The following is a 27,396-nucleotide window of genomic DNA, read 5'->3' on the forward strand; positions in this document are numbered from 1 at the left end:
GATGATGGTGACATGATGTTTTGTTTTTGCGGGTGATGGTTTTACCAAGGTTCAGACTCCCGATGGATAATAAACATATGTCTCGTCTACCTGTCATGCCTACCTATCTTTATTGATGAACTTAGGTGATTACAATGGGTGTTTTTCTATCTACTGAACTAGGGTACAGGAATGAGCTCCCGAGTATCTTCTGCCTTTGACAACAGATTGTATTATCCTTATAGTCAGTTTGAGGTCGGTAGTTTGGTACCGATCTTTAAGGGATACAATATGATCAGGCGATTTTGCAATTTTGAGGAACTAAATCTCTTGTTGCCGCAGAAACCCTAAAGTAACGCAATGGATCTTAGGACTTGGGCGTCCTAAGGCACTTACTCCGATGATGAGGTTCAGGTGTCTTGTATCGTATCTCTCTTGGAGTGGGTAGCCTTACTAACGGACATGCGCCGCCACTCTTGCCCTTCCCATGTGTGGTGGTGGTTGTGGCCGTGCACAACCCTCCTCCTCATGTTGGAAGGGAAAAGGTGTGTGACGCTATCGCCGTTGCCTTCTCGTGCATGCATGGCGGTGGTGGCGATTTCTAGATGTTAACTGCCTTGGTAAAGTCTGCAATCGGCTCCTCTTAGGCAAACGGTTGCAAATAAAATAAAACACTTATCCTAGCAGGTTTCGTAGTTACAACTGACTCAATGACTTCTTTGAGGTGGCTATCTTTTACTACCTCCATTATTAAATATAAGATGTTGGGGTAGTAGTTTAATTTAAACTGTCTCAACATTTTATATTTAGGAATGAAGGTAGTACCAATTAACTGACTGGGCTTATTTGTGTCGACTGACATCATTTTTGGTAATGCACTCCGTGAACCAACTTGAAACTTTCGCAAAAAAAGAAAAACCAACTTGAAAGCTAAGTGCTAATCTATAGAGTAGGACCATGTATACACTCTTCGATGATTTTTTATATACTTCAGCTGTGAAAAGGAAAAAGGGTGGCTCGCGGACGCAGGAGGTGGAGCTAGCTAGGGTGACGATGGTTAATGGTGGTCTTCGGCCGACAAACGTTGTAGTGATAACTTAGAGCAACTTCAACGGGGAGATTCAAATGAATGGCGATTTCGTCCGCTTTTTATTCGTTTGGATCGGCCGCCCGTTCAACGTCCGCCCTGTTTTAGATATGGGTCAGCAGCACGCCTAACGCGCCGATCCATATGTGCCGGCATGGCAGGCTGGCCGCTCTATTTTTGCATTGATTCGAATATGCATTTAATAAACATATAGTCAAATAACATAGTTTGAACCGAATAAAATAGCATAGTTTTACAAGCCGAATAAAAATAAAAATGTCTTACATAGTTCTTACAATAGTTTTGCAAACGAATAAAAGAAGATACATTTATTGGTTGCCAACATGAGCCCACATATACTCAACCAAATCATTTTACAGTTGCACATGAGTTTCCCAGTCACGCATGTCATGATGAAATTGGATGAATTGTTCAAACATTACCGCTCCTCCATGCTCAGGCACAACATTCTCACCCTGAAACTGAAAGCCTTGATCGTACAGACGTTCCGGGCGCTCGTCTTCTACGATCATATTGTGCATGATCACACAAGTAGTCATCACCTCCCACAGTTTCTGCGTGCTCCAGGTATTAGCAGGATACCGAACGATGCACCATCGAGATTGCAAAACACCAAAGGCACGCTCGACATCCTTCCTAGCACTCTCTTGCTCTTGGGAAAATCTTTTCATCTTCTCTCCGACAGGGTTGGGTATTGTCTTGACAATAATGGTCCACTGAGGATACATACCGTCACCCAGGTAGTATCCTTTGTCGTAGTTGTGGTCGTTGACAGTAAAGTTCACCGGTGGACTGTTGCCTTCCGCAAGCCTAGCAAACACCGGCGAGCGTTGAAGCACGTTGATATCATTGTGTGATCCGGCCATGCCAAAGAAAGAGTGCCAGATCCAGAGATCTTGAGACGCCACGGCCTCTAGTATGACAGTGCAAGCCCTGACATGGCCCTTATACTGCCCTTGCCAAGCAGAAGGGCAGTTCTTCCACTCCCAGTGTTGGAAATATGCCCTAGAGGCAATAATAAAAGGATTATTATTATATTTCCTTGTTCATGATGATTGTATTTTATTCATGCTATAATTGTGTTATCCGGAAATCGTAATACATGCGTGAATACATAGACACCAACATGTCCCTAGTAAGCCTCTAGTTGACTAGCTCGTTGATCAACAGATAGTCATGATTTCCTGACTATGGACATTGGATGTCATTGATAACGAGTTCACATCATTAGGAGAATGATGTGATGGACAAGACCCAATCCTAAACATAGCACAAGATCGTATAGTTCGTTTGCTAGAGTTTTTCCAATGTCAAGTATCTTTTCCTTAGACCACGAGATCGTGTAAATCCCGGATACCGTAGGAATGCTTTGGGTGTACCAAACGTCACAACGTAACTGGGTGACTATAAAGGTATACTACGGGTATCTCCGAAAGTGTCTGTTGGGTTGACACGGATCAAGACTGGGATTTGTCACTCCGTATGACGGAGAGGTATCTCTGGGCCCACTCGGTAATGCATCATCATAATGAGCTCAAAGTGACCAAGTGTCTGGTCACGGGATCATGCATTACGGTACGAGTAAAGTGACTTGCCGGTAACGAGATTGAACGAGGTATTAGGATACCGACGATCGAATCTCGGGCAAGTAACGTACCGATTGACAAAGGGAATTGTATACGGGGTTGCTTGAATCCTCGACATCGTGGTCCATCCGATGAGATCATCGAGGAGCATGTGGGAGCCAACATGGGTATCCAGATCCCGCTGTTGGTTATTGACCGGAGAGTCGTCTCGGTCATGTCTACATGTCTCCCGAACCCGTAGGGTCTACACACTTAAGGTTCGGTGACGCTAGGGTTGTAGAGATATAAGTATGCAGTAACCCGAAAGTTGTTCGGAGTCCCGGATGAGATCCCGGACGTCACGAGGAGTTCCGGAATGGTCCGGAGGTGAAGAATTATATATAGGAAGTGCAGTTTCGGCCATCGGGAGAGTTTCGGGGGTCGCCGGTATTGTACCGGGACCACCGGATGGGTCCCGGGGGTCCACCGGGTGGGGCCACCCATCCCGGAGGGCCCCATGGGCTGAAGTGGGGAGGGGAACCAGCCCATAGTGGGCTGGTGCGCCCCCCTTGGCCCACCCCCTGCGCCTAGGGTTGGAAACCCTAGGGTGGGGGCGCCCCACTTGCCTTGGGGGCCACTCCACCCTTGGCCGCCGCCCCCCCTAGGAGATCCCATCTCCTAGGGCCGCCGCCCCCCCTTGGGGAGCCTATATAAAGGGGGGAGGGGCAGCCGCACCCTTGACTCTTGGCGCCTCCCTCTCCCCTGCTACACCTCTCCCTCTCGCAGAAGAACGGCGAAGCCCTGCTGCGGTGACTGCTGCATCCACCACCACGCCGTCGTGCTGCTGGATCTTCATCAACCTCTCCTTCCCCCTTGCTGGATCAAGAAGGAGGAGACGTCACGCTGACCGTACATGTGTTGAATGCGGAGGTGTCGTCCGTTCGGCACTAGGATCTGCGGTGACTCCCTCATCCCCGTTCTCTTGAACGCTTCCGCTCACGATCTACAAAGGTATGTAGATGCAATCCGATCACTCATTTCTAGATGAACTCATAGATGGATCTTGGTGAAACCGTAGGAAAATTTTTGTTTTCTACAACGTTCCCCAACAGTGGCATCATGAGCTAGGTCTATGCGTAGTTCTCTTTGCACAAGTAGAACACAATTTGTTGTGGGCTTAGATGTTGTCAACTTTCTTGCCACTACTAGTCTTATTTTGCTTCAGCGGTATTGTGGGATGAAGCGGCCCGGACCAACCTTACACGTACGCTTATGTGAGACCGGTTCCACCGACTAACATGCACTAGTTGCATAAGGTGGCTGGCGGGTGTCTGTCTCTCCCACTTTAGTTGGAGCGGATTCGACGAAAAGGGTCCTTATGAAGGGTAAATAGAAGTTGACAAATCACGTTGTGGCTTTAACGTAGGTAAGAAAATGTTCTTGCTAGAACCCTCTTGCAGCCACGTAAAACTTGCAACAACAATTAGAGGACGTCTAACTTGTTTTTGCAGCAAGTGTTTTGTGACGTGATATGGCCAAAGTTGTGATGAATGATGAATGATATATGTGATGTATGAGATCATGTTCTTGTAATAGGAATCACGACTTGCATGTCGATGAGTATGACAACCGGCAGGAGCCATAGGAGTTGTCTTTATTTTTTGTATAACCTGTGTGTCATTGAGAAACGCCATGTAAATTACTTTACTTTATTGCTAAACGTGTTAGCCATAGTAGTAGAAGTAATAGTTGGCGAGCAACTTCATAGAGACACGATGATGGAGATCATGGTGTCATGCCGGTGAAAAGATGATCATGGAGCCCCAAGATGGAGATCAAAGGAGCTATGTGATATTGGCCATATCATGTCACTATTATTATTTGATTGCATGTGATGTTTATCATGTTTTACATCTTGTTTACTTAGAACGACGGTAGTAAATAAGATGATCCCTCATAATAATTTCAAGAAAGTGTTCCCCCTAACTGTGCACCGTTGCGACAGTTCATTGTTTCGAAGCACCACGTGATGATCGGGTGTGATAGATTCCAACGTTCACATACAATGGGTGTAAGACAGATTTACACATGCAAACACTTAGGTTGACTTGACGAGCCTAGCATGTACAGACATGGCCTCGGAACAAAGAAGACCGAAAGGTCGAGCATGAGTCGTATAGAAGATACGATCAACATGAATATGTTCACCGACGTTGACTAGTCCATCTCACGTGATGATCGGACACGGCCTAGTTAACTCGGATCATGTTATACTTAGATGACTGGAGGGATGTCTATCTGAGTGGGAGTTCATTGAATAATTTGATTAGATGAACTTAATTATCATGAACTTAGTCTAAAACCTTTACAACATGTCTTGTAGATCAAATGGCCAACGTTGTACTCAACTTCAACGCGTTCCTAGAGAAAACCAAGCTGGAAGACGATGGCAGCAACTATACGGACTGGGTCCGGAACCTGAGGATCATCCTCATAGCTGCCAAGAAAGATTATGTCCTACAAGCACCGCTAGGTGAAGCACCTGCTCTCCCTGCAGAACAAGACGTTATGAACGCTTGGCAGACACGTTCCGATGATTACTCCCTCGTTCAGTGCGGCATGCTTTACAGCTTAGAACCGGGGCTCCAAAAGCGTTTTGAGAGACAAGGAGCATATGAGATGTTCGAAGAGCTGAAAATGGTTTTTCAAGCTCATGCCCGGGTCGAGAGATATGAAGTGTCCGACAAGTTCTTCAGCTGTAAGATGGAGGAAAACAGTCCTGTCAGTGAGCACATACTCACTATGTCTGGATTACATAACCGCTTGACTCAGCTGGGAGTTAATCTCCTGGATGACGCGGTTATTGACAGAATCCTTCAGTCGCTTCCACCGAGCTACAAGAGCTTTGTGATGAACTTCAATATGCAGGGGATGGAAAAGACCATTCCTGAAGTATTTGCAATGCTGAAATCAGCAGAGGTAGAAGTCAAAAAGGAACATCAAGTGTTGATGGTGAATAAAACCACTAAGTTCAAGAAAGGCAAGGGTAAGAAGAACTTCAAGAAGGACGGCAAGGGAGTTGCCGCACCCGGTAAGCAAGCTGCCGGGAAGAAGCCAAAGAATGGACCCAAGCCCGAGACTGAGTGTTTTTATTGCAAGGGAAGTGGTCACTGGAAGCGGAACTACCCCAAATACTTAGCGGACAAGAAGGCCGGCATCATGAAAGGTATATGTGATATACATGTAATTGATGTGTACCTTACCAGTACTCGTAGTAGCTCCTGGGTATTTGATACCGGTGCGGTTGCTCACATTTGTAACTCAAAGCAGGAGCTGCGGAATAAGCGGAGACTGGCGAAGGACGAGGTGACGATGCGCGTCGGGAATGGTTCCAAGGTCGATGTGATCGCCGTCGGCACGCTACCTCTACATTTACCTACGGGATTAGTTCTAAACCTCAATAATTGTTATTTAGTGCCAGCTTTGAGCATGAACATTGTATCAGGATCTCGTTTAATTCGAGATGGCTACTCATTTAAATCCGAGAATAATGGTTGTTCTATTTATATGAGAGATATGTTTTATGGTCATGCTCCAATGGTGAATGGTTTATTCTTAATGAATCTCGAGCGTAATGTTACACATATTCATAGTGTGAATACCAAAAGATGTAAAGTTGATAATGATAGTCCCACATACTTGTGGCACTGCCGCCTTGGTCACATAGGTGTCAAACGCATGAAGAAGCTCCATGCAGATGGACTTTTAGAGTCTCTTAATTACGAATCATTTGACACATGCGAGCCATGCCTCATGGGTAAAATGACCAAGACTCCGTTCTCAGGAACAATGGAGCGAGCAACCAACTTATTGGAAATCATACATACTGATGTGTGCGGTCTAATGAGTGTTGAGGCTCGCGGTGGCTATCGTTATGTTCTCACCCTCACTGATGACTTGAGTAGATATGGGTATATCTATTTAATGAAACACAAGTCTGAGACCTTTGAAAAGTTCAAGGAATTTCAGAGTGAGGTTGAGAATCAACGTGACAGGAAAATCAAGTTCTTGCGATCAGATCGTGGGGGAGAATACTTGAGTCACGAATTTGGCACACACTTAAGAAAATGTGGAATAGTTTCACAACTCACGCCGCCTGGAACACCTCAGCGTAATGGTGTGTCCGAACGTCGTAATCGCACTCTATTAGATATGGTGCGATCTATGATGTCTCTTACAGATTTACCGCTATCATTTTGGGGCTGTGCTTTAGAGACTGCCGCATTCACTTTAAATAGGGCTCCGTCGAAATCCGTTGAGACGACACTGTATGAATTATGGTTTGGGAAGAAACCTAAGCTGTCATTTCTAAAAGTTTGGGGATGCGATGCTTATGTCAAGAAACTTCAACCTGAAAAGCTCGAACCCAAGTCGGAAAAATGCGTCTTCATAGGATACCCTAAAGAAACTATTGGGTATACCTTCTACCTGAGATCCGAAGACAAGATCTTTGTTGCCAAGAATGGATCCTTTCTAGAGAAAGAGTTTCTCTCGAAAGAAGTAAGTGGGAAGAAAGTAGAACTTGATGAAGTATTACCTCTTGAACCGGAAAGTGGCTCAACTCAAGAAAATGTTCCTGAGGTGCCTGCAACGACTAGAGAGGAAGTTAATGATGATGATCATGAAACTTCAGATCAAGTTGCTACTGAACTTCGTAGGTCCACAAGGACACGTTCCGCACCAGAGTGGTACGGCAACCCTGTCTTGGAAATCATGTTGTTAGACAACGGTGAACCTTCGAACTATGAAGAAGCAATGGCGGGCCCGGATTCCGACAAATAGCTGGAAGCCATGAAATCCGAGATAGGATCCATGTATGAAAACGAAGTATGGACTTTGACTGACTTGCCCGATGATCGGCGAGCCATAGAAAATAAATGGATCTTTAAGAAGAAGACAGACGCGGATGGTAATGTGACCATCTATAAAGCTAGGCTTGTCGCTAAGGGTTATCGACAAGTTCAAGGGGTTGACTACGATGAGACTTTCTCACCCGTAGCGAAGCTGAAGTCCATCCGAATCATGTTAGCAATTGCCGCATTCTATGATTATGAGATATGGCAAATGGACGTCAAAACGGCATTCCTTAATGGTTTCCTTAAGGAAGAATTGTATATGATGCAGCCGGAAGGTTTTGTCGATCCTAAGAATGCTGACAAGGTGTGCAAGCTCCAACGCTCGATTTATGGGCTGGTGCAAGCATCTCGGAGTTGGAACATTCGCTTTGATGAGATGATCAAAGCGTTTGGGTTTATGCAGACTTATGGAGAAGCCTGCGTTTACAAAAAAGTGAGTGGGAGCTCTGTAGCATTTCTCATATTATATGTAGATGACATACTTTTGATGGGAAATGATATAGAACTCTTGGACAGCATTAAGGCCTACTTGAATAAGAGTTTTTCAATGAAGGACCTTGGAGAAGCTGCTTATATATTAGGCATCAAGATCTATAGAGATAGATTAAGACGCCTCATAGGTCTTTCACAAAGCACATACCTTGATAAGATATTGAAAAAGTTCAATATGGATCAGTCTAAGAAGGGGTTCTTGCCTGTGTTGCAAGGTGTGAAATTGAGCTTAGCTCAATGTCCGACCACGGCAGAAGATATAGAAGAGATGAGTGTCATCCCCTATGCCTCAGCCATAGGGTCTATTATGTATGCCATGCTGTGTACCAGACCTGATGTAAACCTTGCCGTAAGTTTGGTAGGAAGGTACCAAAGTAATCCCGGCAAGGAACACTGGACAACGGTCAAGAATATTCTGAAGTACCTGAAAAGGACTAAGGACATGTTTCTCGTTTATGGAGGTGACGAAGAGCTCGTCGTAAAGGGTTACGTCGATGCTAGCTTCAACACAGATCTGGATGACTCTAAGTCACAAACCGGATACGTGTATATGTTGAATGGTGGAGCAGTAAGCTGGTGCAGCTGCAAGCAGAGCGTCGTGGCGGGATCTACATGTGAAGCAGAGTACATGGCAGCCTCGGAGGCAGCGCATGAAGCAATTTGGGTGAAGGAGTTCATCACTGACCTAGGAGTCATACCCAATGCATCGGGGCCGATCAAGCTCTTCTGTGACAACACTGGAGCTATTGCACTTGCCAAGGAGCCCAGGTTTCACAAGAAGACCAGGCACATCAAGCGTCGCTTCAACTCCATTCGTGAAAATGTTCAAGATGGAGACATAGATATTTGTAAAGTACATACGGATCTGAATGTCGCAGATCCATTGACTAAACCTATCCCTAGGGCAAAACATGATCAACACCAGAACTCTATGGGTGTTCGATTCATCACAATGTAACTAGATTATTGACTCTAGTGCAAGTGGGAGACTGTTGGCAATATGCCCTAGAAGCAATAATAAAAGGATTATTATTATATTTCCTTGTTCATGATGATTGTCTTTTATTCATGCTATAATTGTGTTATTCGGAAATCGTAATACATGTGTGAATACATAGACACCAACATGTCCCTAGTAAGCCTCTAGTTGACTAGCTCGTTGATCAACAGATAGTCATGGTTTCCTGACTATGGACATTGGATGTCATTGATAACGAGATCACATCATTAGGAGAATGATGTGATGGACAAGACCCAATCCTAAACATAGCACAAGATCGTATAGTTCGTTTGCTAGAGTTTTTCCAATGTCAAGTATCTTTTCCTTGGACCATGAGATCGTGTAACTCCCGGATACCGTAGGAATGCTTTGGGTGTACCAAACGTCACAACGTAACTGGGTGACTATAAAGGTATACTACGGGTATCTCCGAAAGTGTCTGTTGGGTTGACACGGATCAAGACTGGGATTTGTCACTCCGTATGACAGAGAGGTATCTCTGGGCCCACTCGGTAATGCATCATCATAATGAGCTCAAAGTGACCAAGTGTCTGGTCACGGGATCATGCATTACGGTATGAGTAAAGTGACTTGCCGGTAACGAGATTGAACGAGGTATTAGGATACCAATGATCGAATCTCGGGCAAGTAACATACCGATTGACAAAGGGAATTGTATACGGGGTTGCTTGAATCCTCGACATCATGGTTCATCCGATGAGATCATCGAGGAGCATGTGGGAGCCAACATGGGTATCCAGATCCCGCTGTTGGTTATTGACCGGAGAGTCATCTCGGTCATGTCTACATGTCTCCCGAACCCGTAGGGTCTACACACTTAAGGTTCGGTGACGCTAGGGTTGTAGAGATATAAGTATGCAGTAACCCGAAAGTTGTTCGGAGTCCCGAATGAGATCCCAGACATCACGAGGAGTTACGGAATGGTCCGGAGGTGAATTATATATAGGAAGTGCAGTTTCGGCCATCAGGAGAATTTCGGGGGTCACCGGTATTGTACCGGGACCACCGGATGGGTCCCGGGGGTCCACCGGGTGGGGCCACCCATCCCGGAGGGCCCCATGGGCTGAAGTGGGGAGGGGAACCAGCCCATAGTGGGCTGGTGCTGTTGGGGAACGTAGTAATTTCAAAAAAATTCCTACGCACACGCAAGATCATGGTGATGCATAGCAACGAGAGGGGAGAGTGTTGTCCACGTACCCTCATAGACCGATAGCGGAAGCGTTATGACAACGCGGTTGATGTAGTCGTACGTCTTCACGGCCCGACCGATCAAGCACCGAAACTACGGCACCTCCGAGTTCTAGCACACGTTCAGCTCGAGGACGATCCCCGGACTCCGATCCAGCAAAGTGTTGGGGAAGAGTTCCGTCAGCACGACGGCGTGGTGACGATCTTGATGTTCTACCGTCGCAGGGCTTCGCCTAAGCACCGCTATAATATTATCGAGGATTATGGTGGAAGGAGGCACCACACACGGCTAAGAATATGATCACGTGGATCAACTTGTGTCTCTAGGGGGTTCCCCTGCCTCCGTATATAAAGGCTCAAAGGGGGGGCCGGCCGGCCAAGAGGAGGCGCGCCAGGAGGAGTCCTACTCCCTCCGGGAGTAGGACTCCCCCCCTTTCCTAGTTGGAATAGGATTCGTGGAGGGGGGAAAGAGGAGAGAGAGGAGGAAGGGGGGCCGGCCCCCTCTCCTTGTCCTATTCGGACCAAGGGGGGGAGAGGCGCGCGGCCCATCTCTGGCCACCTCTCCTCTCTTCCACTAAGGCCCACTAAGGCCCATATACCTCCCGGGGGGTTCCGGTAACCTCCCGGTACTTCGGTAAAATCCCGATTTCACCCGGAACACTTCCGATATCCAAACATAGGCTTCCAATATATCAATCTTTATGTCTTGACCATTTCGAGACTCCTCGTCATGTCCGTGATCACATCCGGGACTCTGAACTCCTTCGGTACATCAAAACTCATAAACTCATAATATAACTGTCATCGAAACCTTAAGCGTGCGGACCGTACGGGTTCGAGAACAATGTAGACATGACCGAGACTCGTCTCCGGTCAATAACCAATAGCGGAACCTAGATGCTCATATTGGCTCCTACATATTCTACGAAGATCTTTATCGGTCAGACCGCATAACAACATACGTTGTTCCCTTTGTCATCGGTATGTTACGTGCCCGAGATTCGATCGTCGGTATCCAATACCTAGTTCAATCTCATTACCGGCAAGTCTCTTTACTCGTTCCGTAATACATCATCCCGCAACTAACTCATTAGTTGCAATGCTTGCAAGGCTTAAGTGATGTGCATTACCGAGAGGGCCCAGAGATACCTCTCCGACGATCGGAGTGACAAATCCTAATCTCGAAATACGCCAACCCAACATGTACCTTTGGAGACACCTGTAGAGCACCTTTATAATCACCCAGTTATGTTGTGACGTTTGGTAGCACACAAAGTGTTCCTCCGGCACACGGGAGTTGCATAATCTCATAGTCATAGGAACATGTATAAGTCATGAAGAAAGCAATAGCAACATAGTAAACGATCGGGTGCTAAGCTAATGAAATGGGTCATGTCAATCAGATCATTCAACTAATGATGTGATCCCGTTAATCAAATGAAAACTCTTTGTCCATGGTTAGGAAACATAACCATCTTTGATTAACGAGCTAGTCAAGTAGAGGCATACTAGTGACACTCTGTTTGTCTATGTATTCACACATGTATTATGTTTCCGGTTATTACAATTCTAGCATGAATAATAAACTTTTATCATGATATAAGGAAATAAATAATAACTTTATTATTGCCTCTAGGGCATATTTCCTTCAGTCTCCCACTTCCACTAGAGTCAATAATCTAGATTACACAGTAATGATTCTAACACCCATGGAGCCTTGGTGCTGATCATGTTTTGCTCGTAGAAGAGGCTTAGTTAACGGGTCTGCTACATTCAGATCCGTATGTATCTTGCAAATCTCTATGTCTCCCACCTGGACTAGATCCTGGATGGAATTGAAGCGTCTTTTGATGTGCTTGGTTCTCTTGTGAAATCTGGATTCCTTCGCCAAGGAAATTGCACCAGTATTGTCACAAAAGATTTTCATTGGACCCGATGCACTAGGTATGACACCTAGATCGGATATGAACTCCTTCATCCAGACTCCTTCGTTTGCTGCTTCCGAAGCAGCTATGTACTCCGCTTCACATGTAGATCCCGCCACGACGCTTTGTTTAGAACTACACCAACTGACAGCTCCACCGTTTAATGTAAACACGTATCCGGTTTGCGATTTAGAATCGTCCGGATCAGTGTTAAAGCTTGCATCAACGTAACCGTTTACGATGAGCTCTTTGTCACCTCCATATACGAGAAACATATCCTTAGTCCTTTTCAGGTACTTCAGGATGTTCTTGACCGCTGTCCAGTGATCCACTGCTGGATTACTTTGGTACCTCCCTGCTAGACTTATAGCAAGGCACACATTAGGTCTGGTACACAGCATCGCATACATGATAGAGCCTATGGCTGAAGCATAGGGAACATCTTTCATTTTCTCTCTATCTTCTGCAGTGGTCGGGCATTGAGTCTGACTCAATTTCACACCTTGTAGCACAGGCAAGAACCCTTTCTTTGCTTGATCCATTTTGAACTTCTTCAAAATCTTGTCAAGGTATGTGCTTTGTGAAAGTACAATTAAGCGTTTTGATCTATCTCTATAGATCTTAATGCCTAATATGTAAGCAGCTTCACCGAGGTCTTTCATTGAAAAACTCTTATTCAGGTATCCCTTTATGCTATCCAGAAATTCTATATCATTTCCAATCAGTAATATGTCATCCACATATAATATCAGAAATGCTACAGAGCTCCCACTCACTTTCTTGTAAATACAGGTTTCTCCGAAAGTATGTATAAAACCAAATGCTTTGATCACACTATCAAAGCGTTTATTCCAACTCCGAGAGGCTTGCACCAGTCCATAAATGGATCGCTGGAGCTTGCACACTTTGTTAGTTCCCTTTGGATCGACAAAACCTTCTGGTTGCATCATATACAACTCTTCTTCTAGAAACCCATTCAGGAATGCAGTTTTGACATCCATCTGCCAAATTTCATAATCATAAAATGCGGCAATTGCTAACATGATTCGGACAGACTTAAGCATTGCTATGGGTGAGAAGGTCTCATCGTAGTCAATCCCTTGAACTTGCCGAAACTCTTTTGCGACAAGTCGAGCTTTGTAGACAGTAATATTACCGTCAGCGTCAGTCTTCTTCTTGAAGATCCATTAATTCTCAATCGCTTGCCGATCATCGGGAAAGTCAACCAAAGTCCACACTTTGTTCTCATACATGGATCCCATCTCAGATTTCATGGCTTCAAGCCATTTTGCGGAATCTGGGCTCACCATCGCTTCTTCATAGTTTGTAGGTTCATCATGATCTAGTAGCATGACTTCCAGAACAGGATTACCGTACCACTCTGGTGCGGATCTCACTCTGGTTGATCTACGAGGTTCGGTAGTATCTTGTTCTGAAGTTTCATGATCATTATCATTAGCTTCCTCACTTATTGGTGTAGGTGTCACAGAAACAGGTTCCTGTGATGAACTACTTTCTAATAAGGGAGTAGGTACAGTTACCTCGTCAAGTTCTACTTTCCTCCCACTCACTTCTTTCGAGAGAAACTCCTTCTCCAGAAAGTTTCCGAACTTAGCAACAAAAGTCTTGCCTTCGGATTTGTGATAGAAGGTGTATCCAATAGTTTCCTTTGGATATCCTATGAAGACACATTTCTCCGATTTGGGTTCGAGCTTATCAGGTTGAAGTTTTTTCACATAAGCATCGCAGCCCCAAACTTTCAGAAACGACAACTTCGGTTTCTTGCCAAACCATAGTTCATAAGGCGTCGTCTCAACGGATTTTGATGGTGCCCTATTTAATGTGAATGCGGTCGTCTCTAAAGCATAACCCCAAAACGATAGCGGTAAATCAGTAAGAGGCATCATAGATCGTACCATATCTAGTAAAGTACGATTACGACGTTCGGACACACCATTACGCTGTGGTGTTTCGGGTGGCGTGAGTTGCGAAACTATTCCGCATTGTTTCAAATGTACACCAAACTCGTAACTCAAATATTCTCCTCCACGATCAGATCGTAGAAACTTTATTTTCTTGTTACGATGATTTTCAACTTCACTCTGAAATTTTTTGAACTTTTCAAATGTTTCAGACTTGTGTTTCATTAAGTAGATATACCCATATCTGCTTAAGTCATCTGTGAAGGTAAGAAAATAATGATATCCGCCACGAGCCTCAATATTCATCGGACCACATACATCTGTATGTATGATTTCCAACAAATCTGTTGCTCTCTCCATAGTACCGGAGAACGGCGTTTTAGTCATCTTGCCCATAAGGCACGGTTCGCAAGTACCAAGTGATTCATAATCAAGTGGTTCCAAAAGTCCATCAGTCTGGAGTTTCTTCATGCGCTTTACACCGATATGACCTGAACGGCAGTGCCACAAATAAGTTGCACTATCATTATCAACTCTGCATCTTTTGGCTTCAACATTATGAATATGTGTGTCACTACTATCGAGATTCAATAAGAATAGACCATTCTTCAATGGTGCATGACCATAAAAGATATTACTCATATAAGTAGAACAACCATTATTCTCTGATTTAAATGAATAACCGTCTCGCATCAAACAAGATCCAGATATAATGTTCATGCTTAACGCTGGCACCAAATAACAATTATTTAGGTCTAATATTAATCCCGAAGGTAGATGTAGAGGTAGCGTGCCGACCGCGATCACATCGACTCTGGAACCATTTCCCATGCGCATCGTCACCTCGTCCTTAGCCAATCTTCGCTTAATCTGTAGTCCCTGTTTCGAGTTGCAAATATTAGCAACAGAACCAGTATCAAATACCCAGGTGCTACTGCGAGCATTAGTAAGGTACACATCAATAACATGTATATCACATATACCTTTGTTCACCTTGCCATCCTTCTTATCCGCCAAATACTTGGGGCAGTTCCGCTTCCAGTGACCAGTCTGCTTGCAGTAGAAGCACTCAGTTTCAGGCTTAGGTCCAGAGTTGGGTTTCTTCTCTTGAGCAGCAACTTGCTTGTTGTTCTTCTTGAAGTTCCCTTTCTTCTTCCCTTTGCCCTTTTTCTTGAAACTAGTGGTCTTGTTGACCATCAACACTTGATGTTCCTTCTTGATTTCTACCTCCGCAGCTTTCAGCATCGCGAAGAGCTCGGGAATAGTCTTATTCATTCCTTGCATATTATAGTTCATCACGAAGCTCTTGTAGCTTGGTGGAAGTGATTGGAGAATTCTGTCAATGACGCTATCATCCGGAAGATTAACTCCCAGTTGAATCAAGTGATTACAATACCCAGACATCTTGAGTATATGCTCACTGACAGAACTGTTCTCCTCCATCTTGCAGCTATAGAACTTATTGGAGACTTCATATCTCTCAATCCGGGCATTTGCTTGAAATATTAACTTCAACTCCTGGAACATCTCATATGCCCCATGACGTTCAAAACGTCGTTGAAGTCCCGGTTCTAAGCCGTAAATCATGGCACGTTGAACTATCGAGTAGTCATTAGCTTTGCTCTGCCAGACGTTCATAACATCTGGTGTTGCTCCAGCAGCAGGCCTGGCACCCAGCGGTGCTTCTAGGACGTAATTCTTCTGTGCAGCAATGAGGATAATCCTCAAATTACGGACCCAGTCCGTGTAATTGCTACCATCATCTTTCAACTTTGCTTTCTCAAGGAACGCATTAAAATTCAACGGAACAACAGCACGGGCCATCTATCTACAATCAAACATACATAAGCAAGATACTTATCAGGTACTAAGTTCATGATAAATTTAGGTTCAATTAATCATATTACTTAAGAACTCCCACTTAGATAGATATCCCTCTAATCCTCTAAGTGATTACGTGATCCAAATTAACTAAACCATGTCCGATCATCACGTGAGATGGAGTAGTTTCATTGGTGAACATCACTATGTTGATCATATCTACTATATGATTCACGCTCGACCTTTCGGTCTCCGTGTTCCGAGGCCATATCTGTATATGCTTGGCTCGTCAAGTATAACCTGAGTATTCCACGTGTGCAACTGTTTTGCACCCGCTGTATTTGAACGTAGAGCCTATCACACCCGATCATCACGTGGTGTCTCAGCACGAAGAACTTTTGCAACGGTGCATACTCAGGGAGAACAATTCTTGATAATTTAGTGAGAGATCATCTTATAATGCTACCGTCAATCAAAGCAAGATAAGATGCATAAAAGATAAACATCGCATGCAATCAATATAAGTGATATGATATGGCCATCATCATCTTGTGCTTGTGATCTCCATCTCCAAAGCACCGTCGTGATCACCATCGTCACCGGCGCGACACCTTGATCTCCATCGTAGTATCGTTGTCATCTTGCCAATCTTATGCTTCCACGACTATCGCTACCGCTTAGTGATAAAGTAAAGCATTACAGCGCGATTGCATTGCATACAATAAAGCGACAACCATATGGCTCCTGCCAGTTGCCGATAACTTGGTTACAAAACATGATCATCTCATACAATAAAATTTAGCATCATGTCTTGACCATATCACATCACAACATGCTCTGCAAAAACAAGTTAGACGTCCTCTACTTTGTTGTTGCAAGTTTTTACGTGGCTGCTACGGGCTTAAGCAAGAACCAATCTTACCTACGCATCAAAACCACAATGATAGTTTGTCAAGTTGGTGATGTTTTAACCTTCGCAAGGACCGGGCGTAGCCACACTCAGTTCAACTAAAGTTGGAGAAACTGTCACCCGCAAGCCACCTATGTGCAAAGCACGTCGGGAGAACCGGTCTCGCGTAAGCGTACGCGTAATGTCGGTCCGGGCCGCTTCGTCCAACAATACCGCTGAACCAAAGTATGACATGCTGGTAAGCAGTATGACTTATATCGCCCACAACTCACTTGTGTTCTACTCTTGAATATAACATCAACACATAAAACCTAGGCTCGGATGCCACTGTTGGGGAACGTAGTAATTTCAAAAAAATTCCTACGCACACGCAAGATCATGGTGATGTATAGCAACGAGAGGGGAGAGTGTTGTCTACGTACCCTCGTAGACCGATAGCGGAAGCGTTATGACAACGCGGTTGATGTAGTCGTACGTCTTCACGGCCCGACCGATCAAGCACCGAAACTACGGCACCTCCGAGTTCTAGCACACGTTCAGCTCGATGACGATCCCCGGACTCCGATCCAGCAAAGTGTCGGGGAAGAGTTCCGTCAGCACGACGGCGTGGTGATGATCTTGATGTTCTACCGTCACAGGGCTTCGCCTAAGCACCGCTACAATATTATCGAGGATTATGGTGGAAGGAGGCACCGCACACGGCTAAGAATATGATCACGTGGATCAACTTGTGTCTCTAGGGGGTGCCCCTGCCTCCGTATATAAAGGCTCAAAGGGGGGGGAGGCCAAGAGGAGGCGCGCCAGGAGGAGTCCTACTCCCTCCGGGAGTAGGACTCCCCCCTTTCCTAGTTGGAATAGGATTCGTGGAGGGGGGAAAGAGGAGAGAGAGGAGGAAGGGGGGTCGGCCCCCTCTCCTTGTCCTATTCGGATCAAGGGGGGGAGAGGCGCGCGGCCCATCTCTGGCCACCTCTCCTCTCTTCCACTAAGGCCCACTAAGGCCCATATACCTCCCGGGGGGTTCCGGTAACCTCCCGGTACTCCGGTAAAATCCCGATTTCACCCGGAACACTTCCGATATCCAAACATAGGCTTCCAATATATCAATCTTTATGTCTCGACCATTTCGAGACTCCTCGTCATGTCCATGATCACATCCGGGACTCCGAACTCCTTCGGTACATCAAAACTCATAAACTCATAATATAACTGTCATCGAAACCTTAAGCGTGCGGACCCTACGAGTTCGAGAACAATGTAGACATGACCGAGACTCGTCTCCGGTCAATAACCAATAGCGGAACCTGGATGCTCATATTGGCTCCTACATATTCTACGAAGATCTTTATCGGTCAGACCGCATAACAACATACGTTGTTCCCTTTGTCATCGGTATGTTACTTGCCCGAGATTCGATCGTCGGTATCCAATACCTAGTTCAATCTCGTTACCGGCAAGTCTCTTTACTCGTTCCGTAATACATCATCCCGCAACTAACTCATTAGTTGCAATGCTTGCAAGGCTTAAGTGATGTGCATTACTGAGAGGGCCCAGAGATACCTCTCCGACAATCGGAGTGACAAATCCTAATCTCGAAATACGCCAACCCAACATGTACCTTTGGAGACACCTGTAGAGCACCTTTATAATCACCCAGTTACGTTGTGACGTTTGGTAGCACACAAAGTGTTCCTCCGGCACACGGGAGTTGCATAATCTCATAGTCATAGGAACATGTATAAGTCATGAAGAAAGCAATAGCAACATACTAAATGATCGGGTGCTAAGCTAATGAAATGGGTCATGTCAATCAGATCATTCAACTAATGATGTGATCCCGTTAATCAAATGAAAACTCTTTGTCCATGGTTAGGAAACATAACCATCTTTGATTAACGAGCTAGTCAAGTAGAGGCGTACTAGTGACACTCTGTTTGTCTATGTATTCACACATGTATTATGTTTCCGGTTAATACAATTCTAGCATGAATAATAAACTTTTATCATGATATAAGGAAATAAATAATAACTTTATTATTGCCTCTAGGGCATATTTCCTTCAGGTGTGCCCCCCTTAGCCCACCCCCTGCGCCTAGGGTTGGAAACCCTAGGATGGGGGGCGCCCCACTTGCCTTGGGGGCCACTCCACCCTTGGCCGCCGCCCCCCTAGGAGATCCCATCTCCTAGGGCCGGCGCCCCCCCCTTGGGGAGCCTATATAAAGGGGGGGAGGGGCAGCCGCACCCTTGACTCTTGGCGCCTCCCTCTCCCCTGCTACACCTCTCCCTCTCGCAGAAGAACGGCGAAGCCCTGCTGCGGTGACTGCTGCATCCACCACCACGCCGTCGTGCTGCTGGATCTTCATCAACCTCTACTTCCCCCTTGCTGGATCAAGAAGGAGGAGACGTCATGCTGACCGTACGTGTGTTGAACGCGGAGGTGCCGTCCGTTCGGCGCTAGGATCTCTGGTGATTTGGATCACATCGAGTACGACTCCCTCATCCCCGTTCTCTTGAACGCTTCCGCTCGCGATCTACAAAGGTATGTAGATGCAATCCGATCACTCGTTGCTAGATGAACTCATAGATGGATCTTGGTGAAACCGTAGGAAATTTTTTGTTTTCTGCAACGTTCCCCAACACCCAGTGCATGCAGTCTATGCTGCCAAGCATCCCTGGGAAGCCCCTGCTAGCATTCGTCGCCAACAACGGGTTGTATCTTCAGCAGTCGGCTCTCTCAAGTACTCAGGGCCAAACACAACAATAACAGCCTTGCAGAACTTATACAGGGACTCTAGGCATGTAGACTCGCTCATACGGACATACTCATCAATGAGATCACCGGGAACTCTGTATGCAAGCATTCGGATGGCGGTGGTGCATTTCTGATAAGAGGAGAAACCAATCTTGCCAACGGCATCCTCTTTGCACTTGAAATAGTCATCATAGCCGACCACCCCCTCTCTAATACGGTTGAAAAGATGCCTACTCATACGGAAACGACAGCGGAATTTTTGATGTTTGAACAACGGGTTTGTTGTATCAAAGTAGTCCTTCCAAAGAAGGAAATGCCCGCTCTCTCGGGTGCGATTCAACGCCAGAAGGTGGCCCAGAATGGAGCCACGGAAGAACGGCCGCTGGCTGTTGAAGGTGGTGATGGACCAACACGACAGCCAATATATCCTCCTCATCATCGGTCGACGAATCGTCGGAGTCTCAAAGGAAATTGTGAAAAAAGAACTCATTGGCGGAGTCCATTTTGTACCTTGGCAAACTGTCGAATAGCTTGCGGGCGTCGACGAAGGAGACGGTCAGTGAAGGGAGTCGCGACGCGCAAGGACCAGCTAGCTGCCCTGCCGGCATCCGACGAGTGGGCCGGCATCTGACGAGTGGGCCGGCGTCCGACGAGCGTGCCGGTGAGGATCTGGCCGGGGCAGCGAGGCGGCTTCTTGGTCGGGGGGCGGCTGTGTGGTGGGGGCATGGGGGTGGGAAGCAGTCGACTCCCCTGTGGCAAGACGGCGGTGGCGAGCGACGTGGGAGTGGGCTGGGCGGATGTGGAGGCGCGACAGCAGGCAGAGTCGCCGGCTAAGGGAGTCCTGGATTAGGGGGTGTCCGGATAGCCGGACTATACCTTTGGCCGGACTCCTGGATTATGAAGATACAAGATTGAAGACTTCGTCCCGTGTCCGGAAGGGACTTTCCTTGGCGTGGAAGGCAAGCTTGGCGATACGGATATGTAGATCTCCTACCATTGTAACCGACTCTGTGTAACCCTAGCCCTCTCCGGTGTCTATATACACCGGAGGGTCTTAGTCCGTAGGATGAACAACAATCATACCATAGGCTAGCTTCTAGGGTTTAGCCTCTCTGATCTCGTGGTAGATCTACTCTTGTACTACCCATATCATCAATATTAATCAAGCAGGACTTAGGGTTTTACCTCCATCAAGAGGGCCCGGACCTGGGTAAAACATCGTGTCCCCTGCCTCCTATTACCATCCAGCCTAGACGCACAGTTCGGGACCCCCTACCCGAGATCCGCCGGTTTTGACACCGACATTGGTGCTTTCATTGAGAGTTCCTCTGTGTCGTCACTTTTAGGCCTGATGGCTTCTCCGATCATCAACAGCGATGCGATCCAAAGTGAGACTTTTCTCCCCGGGCAGATCTTCATATTCGGCGGCTTTGCGCTGCGGGCCAATTCGCTTGGTCATCTAGAGCAGATCGAAAGCTACGCCCCTGGCCATCAGGTCAGATTTCGAAGTTTGAACTACACGGCTGATATCCGCGGAGACTTGATCTTCGACGGATTCGAGCCACACCCGAGCGCGCCGCACTGTCACGATGGGCATGATCTAGCTCTGCCGCCGAACAGTGCCCTGGAGGCCGCATCTGTGTCCGCTCCGACCCTAGCTCGGAGCCGATCACACCAATCGAGGATGGGTGGTTAGACACCGCCTCGGGGGCTGCAATCTCTACGGAGATCAAGCCGAACACCAGCCTTGTCATCTGCGAAGCCCGTGACTCCAAGGTGCCGGACTCCTCTTCGGACTCCGAGCCCTCCACGCCCCTACCGATCGAATCCGATTGGGCGCCGATCATGGAGTTCACCGCCGCAGACATCTTTCAACACTCGCCCTTCGGCGACATTCTGAATTCACTCAGGTCTCTCTCTTTGTCAGGAGAGCCCTGGCCGGACTATGACCGGCAGGATTGGGATGTGGACGAGGAAGAAATTCGATGCCCACCCACCACCCACTTCGTAGCCACTGTCGATAATTTAAACGACGTGCTCGACTTCGACTCCGAAGACATCGACGGTATGGACGACGATGTAGGAGATGAACATGAACCGATGCCTATAAGGCACTAGACAGCCACCTCATCCCATGATGTATACATGGTGGACACACCCAAAAGAAGTGACAACGAGGAACACAGGGATGCAACGAGGGATCGTTCACTCGAAAAGCAATCAAAGCGGTGACGTAAGCGCCGCTCCAAGCCCCGCCTCGACAGAGACAGCAGCCATACAGACCCAGCCATAGAGCAGGACGAGCCGGCGGACGACGAACATGCCTTCGAGCAAGCGTCCGAACAGGGCAACTTGGATAAACAAACCGAACACCCCGTCCCCGGTGAAAACAACAGTCCGGACGACCTTACGCCGGATAAACTCATGGAGCAGAAGAACCTCCACAAAAGGCTCGTCGCCACTGTGCATAGCCTGAAAAAGCAGAAGCGGAAGCTCAAAACTGCGGAAGATGCACTCAGAATCAAATGGAGCAAAGTACGCAACACCGCAGACAAATATGGCGGCAGTCGCCGCACAAAAAGCTATCCAAAGCGAAAGCTACTGCCTGAATTTGACGAGGAGGCCTTAGAGCCCCGCAGTCAAAAAATAGGAAAGCCATCCGGTCGGATGGACGACCGCATGGCCAGCATGGAGCGGCAAGCGGCGCCGCACACAAGCCGGCACGCGATCCACCAAAGGATCCGCATCAAAAAGATGGCCCAGCCAGATCTATATACGGGCCAAGAAAGCAAGCTCTAGTAAGCAATGCAACACAACAAATATCCAAACATCATGGCACACCCAAATACAGGGGTGCCGCACACCCCCTATGTTTCACCGATGAGGTGCTGGACCATGAATTTCCAGCGGGATTCAAGCCCGTAAACATAGAGGCGTACGACGGAACAACAGACCCTGGGGTCTGGATCGAGGATTATATCCTCCACATACACATGGCCAGAGGAGATGACCTCCACGCCATAAAATACTTACCCCTCAAGCTTAAAGGGCCAGCCCAGCATTGGCTCAAAAGCCTTCCCGAAAACACCATTGGAAGTTGGGAAGAGCTTGAGGATACTTTCCGGGCAAATTTTCAAGGGACATATGTCCGCCCTCCGGATGCAGACGATCTCAGTCACATAACTCAACAGCCCGGAGAGTCAGCCCGGAAATTCTGGAACAGATTTCTTACTAAAAAGAATCAGATAGTCGACTGTCCGGACGCCGAAGCCCTAGCAGCTTTTAAGCATAACGTTCGAGATGAAAGGCTCGCCAGACACCTCGGCCAAGAAAAGCCAAGAACAATGGCCGCATTAACAAGCCTCATGACCCGCTTTTGTGCAGGAGAGGACAGCTGGTTGGCAAGATGTAGCACCAGCAACCCAAGTACATCCGAAGTTAGGGATGGAAACGGAAAACCCCGACGCAACAAGGACCAGCGCCGGAATAAGGGAAACAGCCCAAAGAGCATGGCGGTCAACGCCGGATTCAAAAGCTTGCGGCAGAATCAGAGAAAGCCGCCCCTGAAGGATAACAGGGACGAGCTATCCAACTTAAACAAAATCTTGGACAAGATATGTCAAATACACAGTACTCCCGGGAAGCCTGCGAACCATACCCACAGAGATTGTTGGGTTTTCAAGCAAGCCGGCAAACTCAATGCCGAACACAAGGGGCTCGACACACCAAGTAAGGACGATGACGAACCCCACAAGCAGAGCACCAGGAAACAAAAGGATTTCCCACAAGAAGTCAAAACAGTAAACTTACTTCACGTGACGAACAGAACGGTGCCACCAGAGATATGCGCCATACGGCCTATCCCAAAGGAGTCTCGCCAATGGTTGTTAAAACCGATCACCTTCGACCATCAGGATTACTCTAGAAGTATCCGGAATGCAGGCTAGACTGCCTTGGTATTAGATCCAATAATCGGCGGACTCCACTTTACAAATGTCCTGATGGACGGCGGCAGTGGTCTAAACCTGTTATACCAGGACACAATCCGCAACATGGGGATAGACCCAACAAAAATTCGCCATAGCAAAACCTCCTTTCAAGGGGTAATGCCAGGCCCGGATGCCCGCTGTATGGGTTCTCTCCGGCTAGAAGTTATGTTCGGCTCCCCCAATAACTTCCGTCGCGAACAGCTAACTTTCCACAACGCCCCATTCTCAAGTAGCTATCAAGCACTGCTGGGACGCGAAGCTTTCGCCCGCTTTAACGCAATACCGCATTATGCATCTCTTACGCTTAAGATGCCCAGTCCACGAGGCATCATCTCATTAAAGGGAAAACATTGAGTGTTCCTCTCGCGCGGAAGACAGTGCGGCTGCCTTGACAGCCCCACAATAAAGCGGCTTCACCAGCCAAAGCACCTAAATAGGTCGTCAAGACCACGGACACGGCTAGACGAGTCCGGCATAAACATATAATTGATAAAGGCTTAATAGCCATATACCCCTGTACTAGGGGCTCCGCGCATATAAAACAAGAGACAATAAAGCTCAATTTTACCCATTTCGATTTATACTTTGTTTATTTAGTATAACTTATGTTCAGCACGATCTTTCTTCAACTAAGTTCCTCTCTTTTACAGATGAACACCGTGCTACGCCCGTCCAGGATACGGCACAACGGAGACACAGGCGCAGACGTGCAGCACGGACCCGTTCCAAGGATTCTTTTCAGATTAAGACCCTGCGTAAACCTTTTTTACTGTCTCTTGTTGATACACATCCCCTGGTTTCTTGGTATAACCAAGGAGGAGGCTGGCGTTTTTGGCATGTGGCCACGTTAGAGTTTTGCACGTACCTGGACACTAGGGGCTTATTACTAAGGGCCTTATCCCGCCCGTCCTCATAAAGACTGAATACCTTAGGGAGTGTTCGGCATCGCGAGTTTGGCCTTATATGCATCAGCTCCGAATCATGTCTTTGGTCAAATGTTGGGTTTGCCCGGCTCCTGTACTTTGCTACCTTACGTTCCACTCTATCGGCTAAGGCGGCACCAGGAGAACTACTGCGATTGTGCCCCGGTTCGGTCAGGCGAGCACCTCAGTAGAGAAAGCCGAAAACGGACTGTCATGATATAACGTGAGACTGGTCAACCACTCGATGACTTACCGGAATTTTAGAATTCCTCCTCATCAATGAAGGGTCGTTTCCTGACCAGGCACATACGCGCCCCGAGTTCGGGAGAGCGCAGGCGCCACCAGGGGCTATATAAGTAGCCTCACTGTCAAACTCCTATGGCTAAGTGAAAGTGATAAAGCATCATAGTCCGATTGCCTAGTTCGCTGCGCTATCACCTCCTTTGTAGGACCAAGGCGTTGGATCAAGTGTGAAAATGCGCCTTCTGCGAACACCCCCGCATTATGTGCGTGGGGGCTGAAGCCGACGACTGCCATCTTTCAGATTATATATACATATATGTTAAACGGCCGCACAGGAGGTATTATAATACTTGCAGGCACAAGTATAAAAAGCTTCTACAATTTATCAAAATATTGTTTTACAATAATATATGCTATTCGAATATAGTATCCTTCGAGCACTGCGTCTCTATTAAACGAGCGCCTTGTAGAACTTCCTGAAAATAGTGCTCGGCAGGTACTCGGCTTCCATCCGAGTCTGGGGATGCAACAGCGGTGGCCTCCATTTCCGCCCAGTATGTCTTGACACGGGCAAGAGCCATCCGCGCACCCTCTATGCACACTGACCTCTTCATCGCATCGATATGCGGCACCGCACCAAGGAACTGATGCACCAAGTTGAAATAACTTTTCGGCTCTGGCCTCTCTGGCCACAGATGACTCATGACATACTTCATGGCGAGTCCGGACAACCTATTCAGCTCGGCCCATTCGGCCAAACGATCGGCTAATGACAGTGGACGCTCTGGATTGTGGAACTGCGACCAAAAGAGCTTTTCCACTTCGTGATCTTCTTGATCTCAGAAGTGTTCGGCCGCATCTGAGGCACTCGCTGCTAAATCCAGATAGGTGTCCGCCGTACTCCACATCTGGTCTAATGGAGCATGTTTAGGATCACAGAACTTCCTCCGCAGCATAAAGGGCTTTCCAGCCGCGATCTCTCCGGCCTGACGCAGCTCCTCCTTCATAGCTCTCATCGCAGAGCGAGCATCCTTGGCATCGGCAACGGCCTTCTTCAGGTCCATCCATTCCGTCGGATCTTCTTTTTCAAGAAGCTTGCAACGGTCAGCGGCGCTCTTCAGCTTCACAGCCATCTCGGCCATTTCCTTCTTGCTTCGGCAGTGAGCAGGCTGTTCGGCTTTCAGCTCTTCAATTGCCTTTCCGGCAGCCGCATCACTTTTCCTGGCTTGCTCCTTGGCTCGGGCAAGTTCTGCCCGAAGATTCTCCATGGCAGCAGCACCATCTGCATCAAGCGCACACATTGTAAGATACTGGCGTAAAGCTCCTCTTACCAGGTGCCGCCGGAGTAATTACATACCTTGTGCCTCGTCAAGCCGCTTGTTGACAAGCGCGATGTCGGCATCTGCCACGTCAAGTTGCCGCTTTAGCTCGGCAAATTCATCAGTCCGGCTGGCCACCCGACAATTCGCCACCTGCGTATGAAGGCGGCATATTAGACCTGGGATTATGATCCTCTGCGCGCCGTCACTTTTGACAACGCACAGAGTCTCAGGGGCTACTATCTACACAGGGCGCATCTTATTTATGGGCAACTGTCCCAAAAGGGTACATTATTTCGCGTACCTCAAAACCTGTCAGTAAACTCCTGACGGCCTCGTGCAATCCGCTCTCCGCGGATGAAATCCTCTCAATCACCGTACCCATCAATGCACGGTGCTCCTCTGAGATAGATGCTCTCCCTAGCAGATCCTTCAGCTCCTCCGACCGCGCACCAGCCGGTGCTGGACTCGTCCGATGGCCCTTTTAGAAGGCCGGACGCGGAGGGCTTTGGGGGGCCATATGACTACCTTCCGGCCCTGCCGGATTCGGAGAAACCCTCCGTGACGATACCTCAGGGTCGCCTGCCTCGCAAGGTGGTACGGCAGGGGGAGGCGTTCTGCTCTCCATCATTTCCGGAAGAAGATCCATCGAAGACGAGCTCTGCTGAGAAGGGCTAAGGTCCGAGCTACAAGGTAAATTTTCGATTACTTTTCTCAGATATAAAGCAAGGATTTCTCTCATCTCTTAAAAAGAAAAACTCCTCTCTACTTACGGCTCGGTGGAGGGCTGATCCCCTTGAGGGCATAATTCGGCCGAAGCATCCCCCAGCACAGGACCCTCTGGCGAAGATTTCTTCCCCCGCTTTGAGGCCATGGTCTCCAGGTCTTTAGAGGCGGTCCTCTTCTTCCCCTGAGGAGAGGAATTTTCGATTCCTCCCTTCCAAACAGCCTCCTTCGAGGAGGCCGTAGCTTCCTTGTCCCCTCCCTCGCTTTCCTCCGAAGGCACAACCTCCAACATCCTGACTAGCACGGGACCCGGCGTGGTCTCGGGGAGGGGAGATGGACACCTGATTAGCTTTGCTTTCGCTATCCACTCCTGTTTAAGGGATAGCTCTTTTAAGGGCAATTTTATGATAAATATGTGGATTGCGAGTCCGGGCATGGGGCTACTTACTTGAGTATCCGGGCGGTTGCAGCTCAGACCTGCGTCCTCGGTCAAGTCCGGACACATTACTTGTGATCCGAAGAACAATTTGTACATCTCCACGGGCGTCGCGCCCATAAAATGTTGGAGAGCTCGTGGTCCCTCTGGATTAAACTCCCACA

The 27,396-nt window shown here is 47.5% G+C and overlaps 1 pseudogene; it reads right to left on the minus strand.

Moving 5' to 3' along the window:
• Nucleotides 1–1,153: 1,153 nt before the first annotated feature.
• On the minus strand, nucleotides 1,154–19,834 carry LOC147983111 (uncharacterized; annotated as a pseudogene).
• Between the last annotated feature and the right edge of the window lie 7,562 nt (nucleotides 19,835–27,396).

The sequence above is a fragment of the Triticum urartu genome, chromosome 2A (genome assembly GCF_056163025.1).
Source record: "Triticum urartu cultivar PI428250 chromosome 2A, HENAU_Tu73, whole genome shotgun sequence".
Classification (NCBI taxonomy): domain Eukaryota; kingdom Viridiplantae; phylum Streptophyta; class Magnoliopsida; order Poales; family Poaceae; genus Triticum; species Triticum urartu.